The sequence below is a fragment of the Canis lupus genome, chromosome 23 (assembly GCF_011100685.1).
Source record: "Canis lupus familiaris isolate Mischka breed German Shepherd chromosome 23, alternate assembly UU_Cfam_GSD_1.0, whole genome shotgun sequence".
Taxonomy (NCBI): domain Eukaryota; kingdom Metazoa; phylum Chordata; class Mammalia; order Carnivora; family Canidae; genus Canis; species Canis lupus.
In genome coordinates, this window is record NC_049244.1 from 39,096,987 (window position 1) to 39,121,873 (window position 24,887).

At 38.7% G+C, this 24,887-nt stretch overlaps 1 pseudogene; it reads left to right on the forward strand.

The window, feature by feature from the left end:
* The first annotated feature begins 10,686 nt into the window (after nucleotides 1-10,686).
* Nucleotides 10,687-18,339, forward strand: LOC119877436 (annotated as a pseudogene).
* Nucleotides 18,340-24,887: the final 6,548 nt, after the last annotated feature.

Sequence of the window (24,887 nt, forward strand, 5' to 3'; positions counted from 1 at the left end):
CAGTATTTGGGATGCTAAGAATTTATCATGATTACCGATGGCAATTATGAGAATATCTTTGGACTTCTTTTTCTTTGAAGTCATTTCCTTAGCATAAATTCTTCAAAATGGAATTATGAGATCAAAGGATATGAACAGTTTCATGGCTCCTGTTATGATATTCAAATTTCTTTTGAAAAAAAGAAATATTTCCCCTCGCTACTCTGTGAATCCAAATCCCACATGGCTTGCATATCCCATATTCCACAGGGCCATGCCACACCCTTGTCCTGGACCCTGGATACAAACACTGCATGTGTGCATCAAGGTTTCAACAAGGCCATCCTTGAGGCAGAGGCGAGAGTCCATGCTGGGCAAGCTGACTCATGCTGGCCTTGGCCCAAGGCTGACCTCAGCCCCAGCGAGAAGGCAGAGAGGAAATGCTGCTGCTCCTTCTGCTTGGAGAACACATGCCTGGGGCAGCAGAGGGGAGCAGGATAGAGAACTGCACTTGCAAAGGACTTTCCTACCAGCATTAGGAATTGATTCACTGTGGTGTACTGCTGTCCTGTCTTTTCATGATAAGAGCTATTTGTTCAGTTAGAAGTGGAGATTACCAATTCTTCATTCACCCACTGCTCTCCATTTTCCTGTTCTAGAGAAAAGCGATGGATCAGTCACAATTTCTGTAGAACACAAACCTTAGCTCACTAGTCTATCAGGTCCATGAGAGAGAGGGCCTGTCCGGTTGCACTGCCTACTACTCTACCCCCAGCACCTGGTCCAGTGGCTGGCATGTAGTAAATATTTGTTATATTTATAAATGAATGAATGTATTCTTAGAAACGGGAAGCTTCCAATAAAAGAGACAACCTAGTGCTTTCTCTCCAGGGGACATTCTATCCAAGGTACATGTGACAGTTTTGTGTTTTATTAATAGTTAACATTGACAAAACTGCACATGGACATCAGCCATGCCCTTGATGTAAAGACCAGCCCAAACAAAAGGAAATTAATTTCAGAAGTTCTCTTGTGAAACACAATTTAAGTAGTAATTTTCAGGGAAACTACAGGATCATTTTGAATTCAGCTGGTGCACTTGTTCTCCTTAAGGGAATGAAGATCTGATGAGTCAGCGATGCATTTGGTGCTTTATCTCCAAATGGTCTTGCATGAATTAATCATCAGAAAGCACGCAGGGCTCCACCCATGTTTACTTTCCATTTTCAAGAGTATGTTTTATGAATCCCCAAATAATATTTAAAACAATTTTTTCCAAAAAAAATCTGTTAAAAAATAAAACTATGGTCTAAGTAGCATATTTTCTTTCATTTCCAGTTCTAACTGGTTGAAGTGTATAGAAAAGCTATAATTAATAGCTTTATTAATTTTTGATATTATTGGTTTTTGATGTCTAGCCATTTTTTTCAGATTCCTTTAGTATTTTTGTTGTGATTAAATTTCTTAGGACTTCTAATTAGACTCCCATATCATTTGCTATCATTTTTTAACACACTGCAAGATATCATTTGCTAATGTTTTATTTAAAATTATTTATCTCTATCTTTTAAGGAAAAGTGTTTGTAACTTTTTGTGTTATATATTTTGTAGTGGGTTTTGGTAATAAGTCCCAGGATACAAAATCAATGTACAGAACTCTGTTGCATTTCTCTACACCAGTAATGAAGTAGCAGAAAGAGAAATTAAGAAAACAGCCCTATTTAGAATTGCACCCAGAATAATGAGATACCATGAATAAACCTAACCAAAGAGGTAAAAGACCTGTACTCTGAAAACTATAAAACACTAATGAAAGAAATTGAATAAGACACAAAGAAATGGAAAGACATTCATTCCACGCGCATGGATTGGAAAAACAAATATTGTTACAATGTCTATACTACCCAAAGCAATCTGCACATTTATTGTAATCCCTATAAAAATAACAGCAGGATTTTTCACAGAACTAGAACAAAGAATCCTGAAGTTTGTATGGAACCACAAAAAGACCCCAAACAGCCAACGCAATCTTGAAAAAGGAAAGCAAAGCTGGAGGCATCACAATTCCAGACTTCAAGTTATACTACAAAGCTGTAGTAATGAACCGTATGATACTGGCACAAAAATAGACACATAGATCAATGGAACAGAATGTAAACCCAGAAACAGACCACTTTCTTTTTTTTTAATAAATTTATTTTTTATTGGTGTTCAATTTGCCAACATACAGAATAACACCCAGTGCTCATCCCGTCAAGTGCCACCCTCAGTGCCTGTCACCCAGTCACCCCCACCCCCTGCCCTCCTCCCCTTCCACCACCCCTAGTTCGTTTCCCAGAGTTAGAGGAGTCTTTATGTTCTGTCTCCCTTTCTGATATTTCCCACACATTTCTTCTCCCTTCCCTTATATTCTCTTTCACTATTACTTATATTCCCCAAATAAATGAGAACATATAATGTTTGTCCTTCTCCGATTAACGTACTTCACTCAGCATAATACCCTCCAGTTCCACCCACGTTGAAGCAAATGGTGGGTATTTGTCGTTTCTAATGGCTGAGGAATATTCCATTGTATACATAAACCACATCTTCTTTATCCATTCATCTTTCTAAATTTTTTTTTTTTTTTTATGATAGTCACACACACAGAGAGAGAGAGAGAGGCAGAGACACAGGCAGAGGGAGAAGCAGGCTCCATGCAGGGAGCCCGACGTGGGACTCGATCCCGGGTCTCCAGGATCGCGCCCTGGGCCAAAGGCAGGCGCCAAACCGCTGCGCCACCCAGGGATCCCCTCCATTCATCTTTCGATGGACACCGGGTCTCCTTCCACAGTTTGGCTATTGTGGCCATTGCTGCTAGAAACATCGGGGTGCAGGTGTCCTGGCATTTCCCTGCATCTGTATCTTTGGGGTAAATCCCCAGCAGTGCAATTGCTGGGTCGTAGGGCAGGTCTATTTTTAACTGTTTGAGGAACCTCCACACAGTTTTCCAGAGTGGCTGCACCAGTTCACATTCCCACCAACAGTGTAAGAGGGTTCCCTTTTCTCCGCATCCTCTCCAACATTTGTGGTTTCCTGCCTTGTTAATTTTCACCATTCTCACTGGTGTGAGGTGGTATCTCATTGTGGTTTTGATTTGTATTTCCCTGAAGGCAAGTGATGCAGAGCATTTTCTCATGTGCGTGTTGGCCATGTCTATGTCTTCCTCTGTGAGATTTCTCTTCATGTCTTTTGCCCATTTGATGATTGGATTGTTTGTTTCTTTGGTGTTGAGTTTAATAAGTTCTTTATAGATCTTGGAAACTAGCCCTTTATCTGATACGTCATTTGCAAATATCCTCTCCCATTCTGTAGGTTGTCTTTTAGTTTTGTTGACTGTATCCTTTGCTGTGCAAAAGCTTCTTATCTTGATGACGTCCCAATAGTTCATTTTTGCTTTTGTTTCTTTTGCCTTCGTGGATGTATCTTGCAAGAAGTTACTGTGGCCGAGTTCAAAAAGGGTGTTGCCTGTGTTCTCCTCTAGGATTTTGATGGAATCTTGTCTCACATTTAGATCTTTCATCCATTTTGAGTTTATCTTTGTGTATGGTGAAAGGGAGTGGTCTAGTTTCATTCTTCTGCATGTGGATGTTCCATTTTTTCCCAGCACCATTTATTGAAGAGACTGTCTTTCTTCCAGTGGATAGTCTTTCCTCCTTTATCGAATATTAGTTGACCATAAAGTTCAGGGTCCACTTCTGGGTTCTCTATTCTGTTCCATTGATCTATGTGACAGGACCACTTCCTTATACCATACACAAAAATAAATTCAAAACGGATTAAGGACCTAAAGGTGAGACAGGAAATCATTAAAACTCTAGAAGAGAACAGTAACTTCTTTGACATCAGCTGTAACAACATTTTTCTAATTACGTCTCCTGAAACAAAAGCAAAATAGACTATTGGGACTACATCAAAATAAAAATCTTCTGCACAGTGAAGAAAACAACAAAAATGAAAGGCAATCAGTGGAATGGAAGATATTTGCAAAGATGTATCCAATAAATGGTTAATATCCAAAATATATAAAGAACTTGACAAATCAACACCAAAAAAGCAAAAATCTAGTTTAAAAATGGGCAGAAGACATGAACAGACATTTCTCTAAGGAAGACAGGCAGGTGGCCACCAGATAGGTGAAAAGATGCTCAACATCAGTGATCATCAGGGAAATGAAAATGAAAATGAAAACTGCAATGAGATATCACCTCACACCTGTCAGAGTGGCTAAAGTCAACAACACAAAAAACAACAGGGGTTGGTGAGGATGTGGAGAAAAAGGAACACTTGTGCACTGTTGGTGGGAATGCAAACTGGCACAGTCACTGTAGAAAAGAGTATGAAAGGTCCTCAAAAAGTTAAAAATAGAACTACCTTATGATCTAGCAATCATACTAATGGGTATTTACCCAAAGAATACAAGAACACTAATTCAAAGGAATAGCTGCACCCCTATGTTTATAGCAGCACTATTTACAATAGCCAAGATGGCAGTAGCCCAAGTGTCCATCGATTGATGAATGGTTAAAGAAGAGGTGATATATACATATATACCAGAATATTCTTCAGCCATAAAAAAGAATGAAATCTTGCCATTTGCAATGACATGGATGGAACTAGAGACTATAATGCTAAGTGAATAAGTCAGAGAAAAACAAATGTCATATGATTTCACTCATATGTGGAATTTAAGAAACAAAACAAGAAAAGGGGGAAAATGAGAGAGGGAGAGACAAATCAAGAAACAGACTTTTAACTATAGAGCACAAACAGATGGTTACGGAGGGGAGGGGTTGGGGGATGGGTGAAATAGGTGATGAGGATTAAGAAGTGTACTTGTCGTGATGAGCACAGGGTGACATATGGAAGCGTTGAATTACTATACTGTATGCCTGAAACTACTATTCCACTGTATGTTAATTGGAATTAAAATAAAAACTTTAAAAAATTTTAAATTAAAAAAATGAGAGTGGCATAAAAATAAATAAAAATAGATTGCAAGTGGATTAAAGAACTAGATTTATTTTATTTTTTAGATTTTATTTATTTATTTATTCATGAGAGACACACAGAGAGAGGCAGAGACGTAGGCAGAGGGAGAAGCAGGCTCCCTGTGGAAAGCCTGAAGTGGAACTCAATCCCAGGACCCCACGGATTATGACCTGAGCCAAAGGCAGACACCCAACCACTGAGCCACCCAGGGGCTCAAAGAACTAGATTTGAAACATAAAACAGTAAAAATAATGAGGAAATATGGGAGAGTATTTGTATAATCTCAATTTGGGGGAGGCCTAGCCTATAGCAAGACCAGAAGCCCAGGAGCCATAAAAGAAAAATCTGGTGAGTTCAACAACATAAAAATTAGAAGCTCGGCCTAGCAAACAATGGTAATCAAACTCATTACAAGACAGATGAGAAATTAATATCTTTAAAATACAAAGAACTCTGGGGGCGCCTGGGTGCTTCAGTTGGTTAAATGTCTGCCTTTGGCTCAGGTCATGATCCCAGGGCCCTGGGATAAAGCCTGCTTCTCCTTCTTCCTCTGCCTGGCCCTCCCTCTGCTTGTGCACTCTCTTTCTCTGTCAAATAAATAAATAAAATCTTAAAAAAAATACAAAGAATTCAGAAAATCAAACAGCAAAAGAAAAATGGATAAAGGATATGAACAATTAGTTCACAAATTAAGAACTTCATATAGCTGATAGATGTATAAAAAGATGTTCGACTCTACTAGACCAGGAAAAATGCAAATTACACTAGTAATGACATCTCCTTTTCTTCATCAAATTGATGACAATTTATATATTTATTGATTTATAAAACTGATAACATCCAACTCTGGCTGAAAGATATAGAAACAGAAAGTCCTCAGCATTGCTGGCCAGAGTTCATCTGCTACAATTCTTAGAACGGTTCATTCAGTTGGTGAATCAATTAAAACTAAACCTGCACATACCTTTTGATTCAGCAGAGTCACTTTTGAAGATCTAGCATATGGAAATAAAAACTCCAATAATTAAAGGACAGGTGTATAAGGAAATTTATTGTATCATTTTTTGGCAGACCACTCTATCAAAAAAGAAACAAACCTGAAAAGAATCTGAAGGTTTCTCAAATAAGAAAATGGATGAATAAGTTATGGAATATTACGTACTTCTACAAAAAAATTAATTACATGTGGATGTATTGACCTGGACTAACAGAAGCATGTTCTCGTGTAATGACATACTAGCTAAAATTTATTGAGCACTTACAATGTGCTTAACCATTGACATATGATACCTTCATTAAACATCATTGCCAGGGGACTCTCTCAGGATGTGTCTGCATCCCCCTTCCTGGTATATCCTGGATTTGGTCTTTTCTCTGCTCCATTTTATCTGACTTGTGTTCCAGAAATTATTGTCCATTGGTGACTTCCTCATCTGTTCTCTTTGCTGTTTTAATTTTACATCCCCCACCACCACCTCTTAAAAATTGTGTATACAGTGATGATCTCTGGAACAGCAGGAGGCAAATGTGTATGTGTGGTCTACTCTCTTGAACCAGAAGCCTTTAATTTCATGTTGTTAAACAAGAAATAGGGGGAAAACTACCCTGCAAATGCATGCATTGATTTATATAGATTGGTGTGAGGGTGTTGGAAGGCATGAAAGGGTGCACGCAAGAGTTAACATTTGATTTGGCACCTCAGCAATATATTTCCCTTGAATGGGAAGCTCCAATGATTTTCTAAATAACATTATTTTTATTTCACTTTGCAATTGTGGATATGACCCGGATTAATAAGGTACTGTATCCATTATCGGCATATTACTTTGTTGGTTTAGAATTATTTCCTCACAAGAAAGACAAAACCCAGTAACTGCCAAACATATCATCTTAATTAATTAAGGCCTCCAAGCCAAAGAAAGTCTTTTAAAACTCCAATATCCAGGAGTAACTCTTATTGTTTCAGATTTTTGTTTGTTTGGTTGGTTTTTTGTTTTGTTTTTGTTTCAGAATTTAAGAGCAATTTTCTCAATTTTCTATTTTAAATTTTACAAAGATCTATAGAGAAAAACTTAAAGGAAAAAGAAGTTACATTTAAGAACAATTCTGTGACATGTTCTGAGAGCATAAGGAGATTTAAAAACTACCTTAGTCTTTTTAATATGTACGCATTTGTAAAATTATTTTCTTTGCTTCCTGAGTATGTTCATTAAAAGTCACTGGAACAGCATGTTCCATTATCAGTGCACTAAACCACAGGATTAACGAATATTCTAGCAAAAGCAATCACATTTATTAATGTCCCCATGGAAATGTGGTTGAAAACAATAAACTTAACTATAATAATTTGGTATCCATTTTTCAAATAAATTAATTCCTCTATCTATTGTTTCTGGTATATTTTAAACTTCCTGATAATAAGGGGGTGGGGAAGGGAGAAATATTTTAATTTTAATTTTAAATTAAATTTAAATTTAAATTTAATTTAATTTTAAACAGGATAACTTTGGAAAAAAAGAATAAACCCAAAGGAGTGCAAACAATTAATTTGCATTACTCCGCAACTCATGATTCTGACAAAACCACATGCAAAGAGTTAATGAGCTGGATTGACTCCACTGGTAACCACATTCTGCAGTCAGAGGGGAGGGTAGGAATTTAAGACCAAGATGATTGCCTGGCAAGGCGGGCAGGGGCACAGGGAGACAGATGGCAGAGGAAGGGGAATGTTTTTTTCCATTCATTCACCAAATATAATTAAATACCTCCTTTTTACCAATGTTAGGTGCTTTTCAAAAATGATCTCACTTAATCCCCTCACTAAGCCTTAGTGATGAAGAAATCAGATGAGAGAGACCAACAGAGAGAGAAGGAGAGAGAGAAAGAGAGGGAAACTTCAACAAAGTCACAGCTAATAAGGGGAGAGCAGAATTCCCAGTGAGTACAGAGCCATGCGACTTTCAAAGCCAGTGTTCTTTCTGTCACACCGTGTGTAGACTGTTGTCTACACCAGAAATTATTTGCTTAATCTCTGTGAGAATAAGCTCCTGGAGAGCAGAAGCTATGTCTGCCTTGTGGATCTGTGTGTCCCTCATCACCCTTGAGAGATTCCTCTGTTGGGAGCAGGGCACTTGCCCTGTTCTATTCATTTTCCCATTTGTTGCAACTTGCTAAGGATTTTTTCCTTTCACTTCAGGCTCTGGTACCCCTTCTTATGTTCATCATTGCTGATCTCTTGCTTCTACTCTATCCCTCAAATCCATTTTCCATACAACAGCCAGAGTGATCTTTTAAAATGTTCATCATAGCATCTTGATATCAGAATAAAATCCATAAGCCTTACCAGAGACCTCCACAGCCCTATTATGGCCACTGCCCACATCTGCCCTAAGGCCTCCACCCTGGCCCTTGTGCTCCAGCCACACAGGCTTTCTCTCTGTTTTTCATCACTTTGAACTCTGTTCTTATCACAACTGCTTCTTTTGGTCTCTATTTTCTCTATCCTAGAGATAGACATGCACAAAGCACCACACGAGAGGATGTTTATTGCAGCATTTTTTGATAAGACAACCCTGAAAATAACCTCATGTTCTGTGTCAGTAGGCAGGACCTATACACGATGATGTATAACCTCTGTGCTTTGGGATATTATGCAGCAGTTAAAAACACTGAGATGGGAGTATGAGTTGATACAACATCTGTGGAAAGCAATTTGGCAATATTTTTCAAAATTAGCAATTCAGATACAATTTGCACAATTTCCCTTTTGGAAATTCATTTCATCCTACAGATGTGTTTCCACACATGGAAAGTGACATAGGTACAAAGTTCTTTCTTGTACCTATTACTGGTTGTAATAGTAAGTACTGAAAACAATCCAACACCCAATCAACAGGAGCTGATTAATTTATGGTATAGCCATATGATGGAATAATATTGCAGCACAGAGAAAAGAATGAAGATACTCTCTGTGTATCCACATGGAAAGGCATGTTCGTGGGGTCCCTGGGTGGCTCAGTCAGTGAAGCATGGGACTCTTGGTTTTGGCTCAGGTCATAAGCTCCATAATGAAATCAAGCCCTTTGTAGGGCTCTGTGCTGAGCATGGAGCCTGAGTAACATTCTCTCCCTCTGCGCCCCCCACCACCACTCTCATGTGTGCTCTCCTTTTTTTTTTTTTTTTTTTAAGATTTTATTTATTCATGAAAGACACATACAGAGAGAGGCAGAGACATAGGTCGAGGGAGAAGCAGGCTCCCTGTGAGGACCTTGAGGCAGGACTCATTGGAGGACCCCGAGATCATGACCTGAGCCAATGACAGACGCTCAACCACTGAGCCACCCAGGTGCTCTTGCACTCTCATTCTTTCTTTCTTTCTTTTTTTTTTTTAAGATTTTATTCATTTATTCATGAGAGACAGAGAGAGAGAGAGAGAGAGAGAGGCAGAGACACAGGCAGAGCGAGAAGCAGGCTCCATGCAGGGAACCCGACGTGGGACTTGATCCCGGGTCTCCAGGATCATACCCTGGGCCAAAGGCGGCACCAAACCGCTGAGCCATTCAGGCTGCCCCTTGCACTCTCATTCTTGAAAAAAACAAAAAAAAAAAAGGCACTTCAAGATGCAGAACAGTGTATAGAATGTGCATGAAATGGGAGTATAACAGGAAGGAAATAAGAATCTATATTCATATTTGCTTGAAATGCATGAAGAATAACTAGTTATAATACAGAACTGAGAAAAGTGGTTATTTATGAAACTAGTATGGGAATGGCATAGATAAAGGATAAGAATGGGAACTTCATTATACATCTTTTTGTACTTTTGAGCATTAACTGTGCAAACATACTACCTCTCCATCTGGGTGGTGCAGTCAGTTAAGCGACTGACTCAGTTTCAGCTCAGGTCCTGATTTCAGGGTGGGCAGATCAAGTCCTGGATCCCGCTTCCTGCTCAGAGTGGAGCCTGCTTAAGACTCTCTGCCCACCCCCCCACACCTGTGCGCACACTCTTTTCTTTTCTTTTTCTTTTCTTTTCTTTTCTTTTCTTTTCTTTTTTTCTTTTCTTTTCTTTCTTTTCTTTTCTTTTCTTTTCTTTCTTTTCTTTTTTTCTTTTCTCTTTTTCTTTCTTTCTTTCTAAATCAATCAATCAATCAATCAATCTTAAAAAAAAGAAAAAGAAAAGGAAGCTTGAAACCAGGAGTGGGCTGGCCAAGGACTTCCCCTTTAGCTGTATGATTCAGTCGTTATTGTTTTCTGGGAAAGCTGTAGTATGTATTACTTGTTCATTTGTTATAAATAAAAGAATAAAAAAGATTTCTGAGGTGGAGTAGTGCTGGGTGATGACAGATCAGTGCAGGCTCTGTGAGTAGGTGGAGTGAAGGTAAAGTTAAGGTTAAGGAGGTACAAGAAAGGGCAACCCCGGTGGTTCAGCGGTTTAGCGCCACCTTTGGCCCAGGGCGCGATCCTGGAGACCCAGGCATGGAGCCTGTTTCTCCCTCTGCCTCTCTCTCTCTCTCTCTCTCTCTGATAAATAAATAAAAAGCTTTAAAAAAAGGGGGGGGGTACAAGAAATGTTCAGCCAAGCTTACCTAGAAGTACATAGATGCTAAAAGCCCATATAATACTGGGAGTTGGGGTAGAGCACCATGGGGTGTTCTGAAGGCTATGAAGAATGAAGAGAACCAAGGGTTCAATGTTTTAATCGAGAGGTAGTTCCATGACTTCCCTGAGGGCATTGTGAAGGTTCTAGAGCTCTATAACACAAGTCTCCAAGGAGAGAGAGTTTTATCTGACGGTGGAAGAGAAATGGTTGAGGCCTCTGCCGTCTAATACAATGGCCATTGGCCACATGTGGCTATTGCACACTTGAAATGAGGTTAGTGCAACTGAGAAAATGAGATTATTTTAATTAATTTAAATTTAAGTAGCTACATGTTTATTCATGTTTATCATATTGAACAGCACAGATCTGGACTGAAGCTTGTATGAGGCACTGACTGGTTCTAGTGGTTTGGGAGATAAAAGAATAAGTGGCCTCCATTAGAAATGCCCAAAGTGGTGCAGTGACCTTGCAGAGCCTGGATCTTACTGATACAGGAAGAGGAAAAAATTGCTCTTCAGAAAGGCTGACTATATAGGAGGGTAAAGGGTATTTATAGGAACAAGGACCTAACATTTCTATCATTGCATAAAGGTCCTTTGAACAATGCTGTTCAAGCCATATGTTGTTGTTGAGCCCTATGGCTAGTCCAAAATGAGACATGGTGTGAGTGTAAACACACAGTGGATTACAAAGACTTAGTCTAAAAAGAAGAATGTAAGATATTAATAAATTTTAATATTGATTAAATGATGAAATGATAATGCTTTGGATATATTATGTTAAATAAAAATATTGTTTCAAGCAATTACAACTGTTTCCATATTTTTTAATGTAGCTCCTAGAAAATAAATGTTGTTACATATATAGCTTGAATTATATTTCTATTGGACAGAGTTGATCTAAAAAGTGCAGGGGATCAGGTCGGAGCAGGGCTGAGGCTTTGGGTACATTTTGGTCCCAAGTGGTATCTGATCTGATCTTGGTTTATTAGGGAGGGCTCCTATGAGATCTGTGGAGGGGATGGTGTCTCTGCATAGCATGGGCCTGAGTATAGGCGTTGCAGGGTGAGGTCAAGGGTCTTTTTTATAGGGCCAGTTCAGGACTTTCTCAGATGCTTTTCTTCATTAAAGTATATACCACTTTAGGGTGCCTGGGTGGCTCAGTAGGTTAAGCATCTGCCTTTGGCTCAGGTCATGATCCCAGGGTCCTAGGATCGAGTCCTGCATAAGGCTCCCTACTCACCAGGGAGTCCACTTCTCCTTCTATCCCTCCCCATTGTTTGTGCTCACACTGCCTTTCAAATATATAAATACAATCTTTAAAAAATAAAAATAAAATAAAATGTACACCACTTTGATCTTAACTTGGCTGATAATACCTCAATGTTTTACTTCTTTATATAAATAGTCTAAAATGATGGGATATGTAAAAGGGGATTCATTGCAATAGTGTTTGATTTTTTAAAAAGTTTGCAAAGGAGGTGCCTAAGTGGCTCAGTCAGTTAGGTGTCTGACTCTTGAGTTCATCTCAGGGGCTTGATCTCAGGGTTGTGAGTTCAAGCCCTATGTTGGGCTCCATGCTGGACATGGAGCCTACTTAGAAGGAACCAGGTAGAAAAAGAAAATGTCCATTAATAGAGTGTTTAAATAATTGAAGGGTATATTTGAAACAATTTCTTTTTCTTTTTTTTAAACAGAATTTAAAATAATTATGTAATTTCAATTTCAGGCAGCTACTAAAAATAATAAGACAGAAATAAGACAGATCTATATATACAAAGAAGGATCTCCAAGATATATTAAGTTAAAAAAAAGAAGCAAAATCATGATGTAATGAACAGCATGGTGACGTAGTTAATGATATTGTATTGTATTGTATATTTGAAAGTAGGTAGGAGAGTTGATCTTGACAGTTTTCATCAAAGGAAAAAAAACCTGTAACTATGTATGATGTATGTTAACTGGATTTATTTTCGTGATTATTTGCAATATATACAAAATTAAATCCTTATGTTGTACACCTGAAACTAATTTGCCAATCATGTTTCAAAAAACTTCAAATAAAGGGCAGCCTGGGTGGCTCAGCAGTTTAGAGCCACCTGCAGCCCAGGGCGTGATCCTGGAGACCCGGGATGGAGTCCCACGTCGGGCTCCCTGCATGGAGCCTGCTTCTCCCTCTGCCTGTGTCTCTGCCTCTCTGTCTTTCTGTTTCTCATGAATAAATAAGTAGAATCTTTAACAAAAAATTTTTTAAATAAAAAAAGCAAAGTGAGAACATCATATATAACACACTGCTGCTTCTGTAGGAGGAAAACTCAATATATTTGCTCATTTATATGCTTGTAAATGTACAGACTTGTTTTCTGAAGGGTGTATAAGAAATCAATAGTAAGGGTAGCTGTCAAGGAGGGGAATTGTGTATTGTGGGGAGAAGGGAGACTTCCTTTCACTATGTATATTTTGTAGCTTTACATTTTATATATACATTTTATCCATATATAAAAATATAAATTTTCATATATATCATATAAATAATATATAAATATATAAAATATATATAAATATATAAATAAATATATAATTTATAATTTATATATTTATAAATATACTTTATATTTTTATTATATATTTTATTATATTTATTTATTTTATTATATATACAGATATTGCTAGTTCAATAAAACTAAATAAAACATCTAATGACTTCTGTTGAAGTACAGAATTTCCTCTCATCACAGCCCTGTAGAGCTTCTTTTGTGTACACTTCACACTTACTCTTCTCTGGTGCTGCAATGCTCTTTTTATCTCCCTAGAGAGTCAGAGTTATCCTCTTTCTGGTTAACAATGGAAGAGAAAAACTTGTGTATTTATTTATTTGACTGTCAAGTACAGTATCTGGATTTATCAGTTTTTAGGTTTTAAGGATTTTTATTCCCTCCCCCTCTATTTTGTCTCTTTCTTCTACTTAATCATTTATTATTTAGTTAATGAAAGTTTTTTAAAAAATCACTTACATTGAAAAATCAAAGTTCTCTTATTCTTTCTCTTATTCTTTCACATTCTTTTGAAATACACATTTAAATTAAATAGAAATGGAAAAAAACAAAACATCTGATGCAATGTGCCCTCTAGTGGTTAAAGAAAACAAACTATTCTTTCGCCAACCCCTCATTTCCTCAAAAATCAGACTTAAAGGAAAGGAGGAAAACTGAGTGGGGAAAAATTAGAGAGGAAGACAAACCATGAGAGACTCCTAACTCTGGGAAAAAAACAAAGACTTGCAGAAGGGGAGGTGGGTGGAGAGCTGGGGTAACTGGATGACAGGCATTAAGGAGGGCACATGTTAGGATGAGCACTGGATGTTATACTATATGTTGGCAAATGGAATTTAAATAAAATATAAAAAATAATAAAATAAAAAATCTGAGTGAAAACTCTAAGTGCTAATGTAAAAAATAAAAAAGTGGTGAGAAACATAAACAAAGTAGGAGTCTTAGTCCCTGCAGGCTGCTATAACAAAAACACCAGAGATTGGGTGGCTGAAACAAAAATCATTTATTTCTCATAGTTCTGGAGGCTGGGAAGCAAAATCATGATGCTGGCAGATTTGGTATCTGGTGAAAACTTGTTTCCTAGTTTGTAAATAGCTATCTTCTCACTATGTCCTCATATGGCAAAAGGGGCAAGAGAGATCTCTGGGGCCTCTTTTATAAGGGCATTAATCCCATACCTGAGGGCTTCATCCTCATGACCTAATCACCGCCCAAAGGCCCCCATTTCCTGATACCATCACACTGAAAGACAGGATTTCAACACATGAATTTTGCTGTGGGTCGGGGGGCACAAACATTCAGCCCATTACAACAGATATGTTTCGCAAGCCAGAAACAAACAGTAACTAACAAAGAGAATGGTTGAACACATGTTTAATTTCCTTTAATATCCAATTTTCTGAAGCCAAATACACAGATAGAATGTGATTTTCCAAGTCTAGATTTACGTATGGATAACTGGATTGTAAGTAAAGAACTAAACTGACCATGGCTTTAATTTGCCCATGAAAGAAACAAAGGATGCATCCAAAGTAAATAGCCTTTGGAATTGGTAAATGAAAGAATGCTTGATTTTAGTAAATGATCTAAGAACAAAATTCATAGACATTTTTAAGAGTGTGACAGAGAGTTTTGCAATGTTCTTCATTGGCAAAGTGTCCTTGGGCTTGATCACGGTAAACCAGGACCACTTTGAAGAGGTTGGGAGGCTTATGGAAAGTTGGCATGTGATCTTCTGAAAGCACTTTTTTTCCAAGAGGGAGTTCAGCACAGAGTGGGATGAGTTGTGGCCATCTTGATGAGAGTGACCAACCATTCTACCCAGGTCAGTGGTAGGAAAATAGAATATGTGTTGAGTACTTTTCAAGGAAGAACATGCAATTCCCATGCCTGTTGCCCTTGGACTCTAGGATATTAACATGTCACATTTTCTTGAATTTGCCACCTGTGAAAGTGGCTCTTGCAAAGAGATGTGATCCTTAAATATGACTTTGTCCCTGGGCTAGCCCTTCCCCTTCCTTGGCTCTTGCTATTTCTGAAGTTGACTATTCTTTAATGTTTCATGATGAAAAGAAACTCTAGTGCAGGAAGGGATGGAAGAGATGAAGCAGCTATTGTACCTCATTTTCTTCTTGGACCTCAGACACAGAGGTTTCAAATTTCAGGTTACATTGTCATTGTTGGTCTGGGCAGGGCTCCTCTTGTCATTGATTTATTCATTAAATAATTTATTATCTTCTCTTCCCTTATCTGCTTCCTTTTAAGAATAACCCCAAAGGCAACCATAACAATGTGTTTAATGTGCATTGGCATATTTCTTATAAAATGTATATTGCTCTGTGTACATGTATTTTTTAAAAAGATTTATTTGTATGTTCATCAAGGACACAGTGAGACTCTGAGGCAGAGACATAGGCAGAGGGAGAAGCAGGATCCCCACAGGGAACCGGATGTGAGACTTGATCCTGGATTCTGGATTCCGGGAGCCCAAGGCAGACACTCAACTGCCGAGCTACCCAGGCGTCCCTGTACATGCATTTTCAATTGAATTGTACTGTCCTATATAGTAATTGTAGTACTCATTGTTTCTTTTCTTTCAGCATATGTCTCTCAGATCTCTTTATATTGCCATGTGTACTTCTAATCCATTATTTTTATTTTTATTTATTTATTTTTTTTAAAGTATCCATTATTTTCAATTGTTGCATAATACTCCTGGTGCGTATCTAATTCTCTGCTACCACAAATAATGCTGTCTTCTAATGAACCTGAGTGAGAATATCTTTGGAATATATACTCAGGGAGGAAATTTCTGTGCTATAGATTATAAGTGTATTTGATTTGACTATAACTCTACATTGTTCTCCAGAATGGATGAACCAATGCATTCATCATATCAGAGGGCAAAAAAGTGTTCGCAAATTCTTAGTAGCAACTCCCATCAAAAGGTAGAACCTATTTCCCTCCCACTTGAATCTGATTTGACCTTGTGATTTGCTTTCATGGAAGGCGGCAGAAAATGGTTGAGTTCTGAGCCTAGACCTCAAGATATCCTACAATTCCTGTTGTTGATCTGGGAGCCCTTCTACCATCATGTCTTCAGGCTCAGGCTAGCCTGCTAGAGGATGAGAACATGTGAAAGAGGACCCAGGTGGGTCCACCTTAGCTGAAGCCACCTTAGCTGAAGCCCCAGACATCTAACTGAGTTGAGAACAGTTGGACCAGACTTGGCTACCCAGCAGAGCCCAGTGCAAATTGAGAACCCATAGAATTATTAGCTAAGCAAAATGGTTGTTGTTTTAAGCCACTAAATTTTAGATGTTTTGTTATGCACTTAATTGATAGGTAAAAAAAAAAAAAAGACAAGTGGTAACTCCTCATCGCAGGGCATGATATGTCTCACATCCTCACCAACACTTGGCATCATCCAGCTTTCTAATTTTTGCCTATCCTATAGATTTAAAATGATACCTTATTTCATTTGGATTTCTTTAGGATTACTAATAAAATTGAATATTTCTTTATATGTTTGGTGGACTTTGGGCTTCCTTTTCTTAAATTGCTGTTCATGTCCTTTGCCCATTTTTCTTGTGAAGTTGCAATTTTTTCTTGATGATTTGTGGTTCTTGCATATTGTAGATATTAATACCTTTTCATATTTACATACTACAAATATCTTCTATCATGGAATCTCTTATTTTTTCCATGATAGCCTTTGTTGGATCCAATTCTTTAATTTTTTATGCAATCAAATGCATCAACTTTTTTTTTTTTTTTAAGTAAGCTCCATGTCTAACATGTGGTTTGAATGTGATCATAACTCTGAGACTGAGAGTTATGTGATCTACTGTGAGCCAGCCAGGCACCCCTTCTAAATTTTTTTTTGAGTAATATCTATACCCAACATGGGACTCAAACTTATAACCCAGAGATCAGGAGTCACATGCTCTACCAACTAAGCTAGCCAGGTGCCCCTAAAATGCAACTTTTTGTTTTATGGTCTGTGCTTGTGAAATTTTTTTAGGAAATGCTTCCCAACTAACTACGGTCACAAAGACACCCTACTACAATTTTTGCCATCAGTTTTAGAGTTCTTCCTTAGACAATTAGATTCTTCATTCATCTTGAAACCTTGAAACCATCTTGCTAATTTGGAAGGTGAAAGGGGACTTTTGCACCACAGTCCCATGAACCTACTTTGGCGTGTGGTGTTAGGTAGGTACCAGGTTTTCTTTTTCTTCTCAGTGAGTCATTTTCCCCACCGCCATCTGCTGGATAATTCATCCTTTCCCACATGGATTTCTGGTGACACTTTTGTTGTACATTAACTTCCCTTGTGCAAATGGGTTTATGTGTGAGATCTCTCTTCTATTCTATTGGCCAATTTGTCAATTCTTGTGCTATTATAACACTGTTTTTTGTTTGTTTTGTCTTTACTATGATAGGTTTGATAGTTTTTTATGTTATAGGCATTCTGCTGTATGCTTTTATTTCAGATATTCACTTAATCCTCTCAGAAATCAGCAAAATTAAAAAAAAAAGAAATCAGCAAAATTTATTATCTCTGTTTTACACTTAATGAAATAGAGGCCCAGAAAATGTAATATTATTGCTCAAATTTCATGTGATATTAAGTGTTGGAGTTAGGATTTAAAGTAGTTAATCTGGCCCTTTCAGGAGGATGGCGCTGATGGCGAAGAAGGAAGCCCCTGCCCCTCCCAAAGCCAAAGCCAAAGCCAAAGCCAAAGCCAAAGCCAAAGCAAAGGCTTTGAAAGCTAAGAAAGCGGTGCTGAAAGGTGTGCACAGTCACACACAAAAAAAGAAGATCCGTACATCACCTATATTCCGATGACCCAAAACCCTGCATCTCCAAAGGCAGCCCATATATCCTCAAAAGAGCACCCCCAGGAGAAACAAGCTTAATCACTACGCCATCATCAAGTTCCCTCTGACTACTGAGTCAGCCATGAAGAAAATAGAAGACAACACACCTTTGTTCATTGTGGATGTCAAGGCCAACAAGCACCAGATCAAACAGGCTGTGAAGAAGCTCTATGACACTGATGTGGCCAAGGTCAACACCTTGATCAGGCCTGATGGAGAGAAGAAAGCATGTGTTTGACTGGCTCCTGACTATGATGCTTTGGATGTTACCAACAAAATTGGGATCATTTAAACTGAGTCCAGCCAGCTATAAATCTAAAAATAAATTTTTTCACCATAAAAAAAAAATAAAGTAGTTAATCTGGCTAGAGAGCCTGTGTGTTCTATTCTACAACAAGCCCAGCTTGTCAGCTTCTGGTCTGGTTGTTCTTTAAACTCTCTGAAGAGTACTGGTCAGTTGGGAAAGGGGAGAAAATCATCACCCCAGTCCCTTGGAAAACACCAGCATGGTCCCAGTTTTAATTGCCTCACTTTTCTCACTCAAAGGCTGTCATCTTTCCCAAATAAGACTAGTAGCACCAGTGGTCAAAGTTTTAAAAATCCATATTCTCAGCTGGATTTAGGTCACATGTGTGGTATTTTTAAAAATAGATCTGCAGGTGCTGGGAGTGATGCAGTGTTTTCTAATTATAATATATGCAATTTAGCATAACAGTGAGAAAAAAAAAAAGTAAGAGAGCCCAGGTACTCTCAATATAGAAGACAACAACACTATTGTTACCCACCCCCTTCCTTCTTTTTAGTGGAAGACAGATTTTTTCAGATAATGTGTGCCATAATCAGCCAAGTGCTCCATAAGCCAATCATGATCATCTGTCTTTCTCTCCTTGCCATCAGATAGATAAGGCACGGGCATCAATCCACTTATAGCCAATGAACATAAAGGGAAAGTCTACCGAAGTGGCTTCTAGGAATTTTTCCCTCGGTCCTAAAGAAAGAGATATACAAGTTTTCAGGAGGAAGGAACACTTCTGGTGTGGTGTTGGGAGCTGTGGTAGCCATTTTGTGACTTTTGAGGGGAATTAGCCAGAAAGGCAGGCAGGTCCACTGAGGATGGCAGAGCAGAGAGATGGAAAGAACTGGGTCCTTGATGAGACTGAGCTGCTAAATTAACAAATCCTGCAGCAGTCTTCCCTCTGAGCTTCTTAATGGTGAAATAACATTTCCTTTCAGTTTAAGCTATACAAGTGAGGAGGCTTCTGTCAATTGCAACCTAAGGTATTTTATCCACACACCCTAAGGGGTGCATGTATGAATCTTCAAATATCCCTTGTGAATTTGTGTCAAGAATGTGAGTGACCTATATGTGAGCTAAACATATCCACTCCCACTGCTCTGGTTAGGATTTTGCACTGGGAATAGGGAAGTGAAAAGTTATGTTGTACCAGAGTTCCCACATCCCTGCCCTTCTATCCCTTCCCTTCTCATCTCTCTGGAGCTTACTGATTAGTAGACAAGACAGAAAAATGGCAGCAGAGTAGGTGAGGACCTATCCTGGACTGTGTAATATAATGAACAGCCCAAAGGAGTGAGGGACCAACTTATCTGGGATGCATAGCCAGAAAGAGAATTGCAGGATGGGGGCGGGGGGTTGGGCAAGAAGCAGGTTGTGGCAGGAGTGGGCTGAGGGTGTCAAAGGAGGAGCCTGGAGTTGGGTCTTGTATTTTGCATAAGAACTAGTCAGGGGAGGGGGCTGGGAGGAAAAGTATTCCAAATTGAGAGGTGTGAGTTAAGGGGCAGAGACAAGAAACAACAGCCTAATGGGGGAACTGGAACCTTGGTGTCGCTGGAGCACAGGGGAATCAGACCAGGAGAGGCAGACAAGGAGACTGAAAAGAAGGCCTTTTTCCCATCTCCTTAAAAAGTATAAAAGGAGTCTCTCTCTCTCTCTCTTTTTTTTAAATGTGTAATGATATATGTGCCCAAATTAGAGAAGTATGAAAAAATTTCTTCATGAGTAGCTAATGTATGCAGATATAGAAAAAAATTCATATGAGAATTTTAGAAATGGTCTTTGGAATTACTGTTTTATTGGAAAGTATTAAAAATGTTATTATTTGGGACCAACCTGAGCAGTTTAGCACTGCCTTCAGCCCAGGGCCTGATCCTGGAGACCCGGATCAAGTCCCGCATCGGGCTCCCTGCATGGAGCCTGCTTCTCCCTCTGCCTGTGTCTCTGCCTCTCTCTCTCTCTCTCTGTGTCTCTCATGAATAATAAAATAAAATCTTTAAAAAAATGTTATTTGTCTCTGTTCACTTGTTGAATAAACAATATATTCAAATAGACCAAAGAGTATATAGTAAAAAGTAAGTTTCCTCCCACCCCTGATCTCCAGGATTTTAAATTTCCTTCCTCAGAGGCAATTACAGTGGCCAGTTTTTAAAGAAATATATTGTATATATGCATAAACACACGTTACGTCTTGTATTAGTTGTCTACTGCTGTGTAACAACCCCAAGACTTAGTGGCTTAAAACAGTAAACATTTATTATCTCACATGTTCTTTGGTCAGGCATCCAGTGGCTTAGCTGGGCCTCTGGCTCAGTGTCTCTTGCAAGGTTGTGGTTGAGCTGCCTGCTGGGGCTGTAGTCATCTCATAGCTCTGCTTAGGCAGGATCTGCTTTTAAGCTCACTCAAGGGGTAGTCAGCAGGATTTAGTTTCTCACAGGCTGTTGGGCTGATGGCTTCATGCCTTCACTAGTTTTTGGCCTGAGGCCCCCCTCAGTTTCTTGTTATGTGAGTAGCATTGGGCACCTTGCAGCCTGATGGCTGGCTTCATCAGAGCAAATAGACAAGAAAAGCCAGAAAAGTCAAGGAAGACAAGAAGCAGAAGCTGGTTTTTTTTTTTTTTTCTTTAAGATTTATTTATTTATTTGAAAGGGATAGAGACAGAGAGAGAACATGAGTGGGGAAAGGGCAGAGGAAGAGGGAAAGGGAGAGAATCTCAAGTAGACTCCATTGAGCATGGAGCTCCACGCAGAGCTCCATCTCATGACCCTGAGATTAAGACCTGAGCTGAAATCATGAGTTGGACACTTAACTTACTGAGCCACCCAGGCACCCCCAAATTGTTTTATAACCAAGCCTCAGAAGTGACATTCTCTCACTTTTGCTGTCCAGGGGATCCCTGAGTGGTGCAGTGGTTTGGTGCCTGCCTTTGGCCCAGGGCACGATCCTAGAGACCTGGGATCGAATCCCACGTCGGGCTCCCTGCATGGAGCCTGCTTCTCCCTCTGCCTGTGTCTGTCTGTCTCTCTCTCTCTGTGTGTGACTATCATAAATAAATAAAAATTAAAAAAAATATTTCACTTTTGCTGTCCATTAGAAGTATGTCACTAGGTTGAACCCAGTCTCAAGGGAAGGGAACTACTTAGGGCATGGTTACTGGGGGTTGGAAATCATTGGGGTCAACTTAGAAGATACTTAGCACACATATGTATACTATATTTCTATCTATAGATGCCTCTTTTTTTTTAAAGCACAAAAATGTTTCCCGCCTTGTTTTTGTCATACAACAGTGTATCTTGCATCTTGGAACAATTTCCAAGTCAGTTCATAAAGACTGCTTATTTTTCTAGCAAAGGCATAGGATTTCAGGCCTGACTCCATACTGAGATCTTTTTAGATGTGCCATGCCTTTATTAAACAGTCCTTTATTGATGGGCAGTTAGGGTGTCTTTGATCTTTTGCTACACATCTTTACCAGTTTAAGAATGCATCTGGAAGGTAAATTCCTATAAATGGAATTGCTGGGTCAAAGGGTATACACGCACACATTTTGATAACTGTGGCCAAATTGCCATTCAAGGGAGGTTGCACCTATTTATTTTCTAATTCCAAACGATGAGAATTGTCTACTTCTCCACAGCTTCTTGAGGCATTTCCCCCCCACACATTTTAATGAAAGAGGAAAAAAGAAATCCTAGAAGAAAAGCTAAAAAAGAAAAGCTAATGAACAGGACAAATTGGAGTCACTGGTTTTTATTAAATGAAAATGGAACAAGGCTCTGCTATAAATTTCTGGGTTTACCAGGGTATTCTCTTAGTACATTATGCATAAAAGGGCAGGGGCCCCTGGTTTAGGTGTCAGTGTCCTTGATAATCTGTTCTGGCTCCTGTCACTATAACCTTAGGTAATGTCCTCCTCTAAGGTTGTGTGGATTTCTAAAGCCACTCAACAGATAGCTTATCAGATTCAAACTTCACCTGGAGGACATGACATTAATAACTATCAAACCAAGTATACACTGAATAATGATTTAACCTCTAGAACTGTTTAACAATGGAACAATCTAACTTAATGAAACAAGCATTTCTCTGTAAAAATACATAAATGAGAACTGACTGTAGAAAGGAGGAGAATTATATCTGGGCTCTAAGACTTCTTCGACCCCAACTTTCTCTGTCTCTAAGATTCTAAAGACAGCAAGCATGAGGATACTCAAGAGAGCCAATTTTTCTGCTGATCCTCGCATGATAGTAGGTATACTTTTAGGCCCATCAATTGAGAGTATGCATGATGATAAAGAGCTGTTGTGAGTTCAAGAATGCTTTGATAATGTGTATAGCAGCATTATGCACCATCCCCCAAAGCTGGAAGCAATCCAAATATCCCTCAGTAGTTGAACGAATGAACAAATTGTAGTCTAGACATAGAATGGAATATTATTCAGCCTTGAGAAGGAAGTTCTGATACATGCTACATCACAGATGAACCTTGAAGACACTGCTAAGTGAAATAAGCCTGTCACAAAAGGACCAATGGTATATGACTTCACTCATGTGAGGTACCCAGAATAGTCAAATTTATAAAGACAGAAATACAATGGTGGTTTCCTGGGGTGGGGGGAGGGGATATTGTGGAGTTATTGTTTAATGGGTATAGAGTTTCAGTTTGGGAAGATGAAAAAGTTCTGAAGAAGGATGGTGGTGACACTTTGCCCAACATGAATGTACTTAATGCCACCAAACTGTACACTTAAAAATGGTTAAAGTGGCAAATCTTATGTGTATTTGACCATAGTAAAATAAATTGTGTCTTATCAATTACAGCAGCATCTCCAAACATTTGAAAAATAATTGTATATGTATCTGACACCTATTATTCATATGCTTTACAGTTAGCCTTGGCTCACACATCCCCCTCCCTGCAATCTTCATTCATCCCAAGGTAAGCCTCTGGGAGCCATTTGTACTATGTGGCACTATTTTCCTTAGCACAGTTGAGTAGATCACAAATGAGCAGTTGACCCGAGCTGAACTATTTAGAAACTTATTCCTGTGATTTTGGAATTTGGTTTCAGGAACTTTTGCGGGTCTCTATACAGAGATAAAACTGAGAAATATGTGGTTGGGAGCCATAAGGTGATTTATTGTTTTTCTTCCATGTTTATTTATTATTTATTCAACAAATATATATTGTTTGCCTATTGTGTGCCAGGTATGGAAATAGGTGCTGGGATTCAGCCCTGACCCTGCCTTCCTAGAAAAATAGAGCAGGCCTGACTGTGAAGATACTATCTCTAATATTTAGTGGACTGTTCTCCCCTAGATAAACAACACAGTATTCCATGATTTTATCCCCCCCTTTTTTTTAAAGCAACAGCATTGGCACAATTGCTCAATGAAAGCTTGGTGGACAACAGGATATTAGAACAATTTTTCATTGTAGCAACAAATACGGCAAGTGCACCAACATCATCACAGGTGTTCTGTATGTGTTCATGGGATACCTACAAAGGATGATGGGTGTTTTTGTTTACCGGCTGCAGCAGCGCCGCCAGGTGGCAAAACAGTAGAAGATGTTTGCTGTCACTTGAGCCTGCTTATGTGGAAGTGACACAATTCTTGAAAATTGTTTTTAAATTGGAGATGAGAGGAGAGCTGCATTACTTAAAAATTTGTACACGAAGGGAGATGTTTAAGTCCTCCCAAATAGAAAAATTTGCATTTTCTTAAAATGAGACATTTTGTAAGGTCCTCATTCTGATCTCTGTGCAGCTTCTAGGTAACTCCTGGGAATTTGCTCCAGAGGTGAAGCTTGAGATTGAGAAAAACACGCCCCAAAGTTTTCTAGCATCCTTCATGAGGTCTCCCCTTTCTTCTTCTGCAGGGCCAATCTTCTGAGCTACCTTAAACTGCCTCTGATACAGATTTCATTCATTAACAAATACTGAGTACTTGCTTGGTGCTTACTTTGTTCTAGGCGCTGCAGATACAGCAGTAAATAAATCAGACTAACATTTCAGTCTTCATTTATGACACTCTTTTTTTTTTTTTTTCATTTATGACACTCTTATTGTGACACATTTGTTTCCTTCACATTGACTTTGCCTACGTCTTGTTATTTATTCTTATTTAAGAACAAAACTTGAAAAAGAAGATTTTTTGAGACTTACCATGATAACAATGTCAAAATAAAGCCTTGTGTTTAAGACCACTACAGTTGGACTTTTGTTTTTGGCAACCAAGTGAAACTGATAAGGGAAATAATTTATTTTCTCTTCATAAGTTCATTCTTCACCTAGCCTTTATATTACTTGGTCTTGTCTTAAGAATTTCAGTCTTGGGGCACCTGTTTGGCTCAGTTAAGCGTCTGTGTTTGGCTAAGGTCATGATCTCAGGGTCCTGGTACAAGCCCTGTGTTGGGCTCCTAGCTCAGCGGGGAGTCTGCTTTTCCTTCTCCCTCTGCCTCTGCCCCCTTGTGCTCTGTCTCAAATAAAAAAACAAAAATCTTAAAAAGAAAAAAAAATTATCTTCATGGGGATATCCAGGGTCTG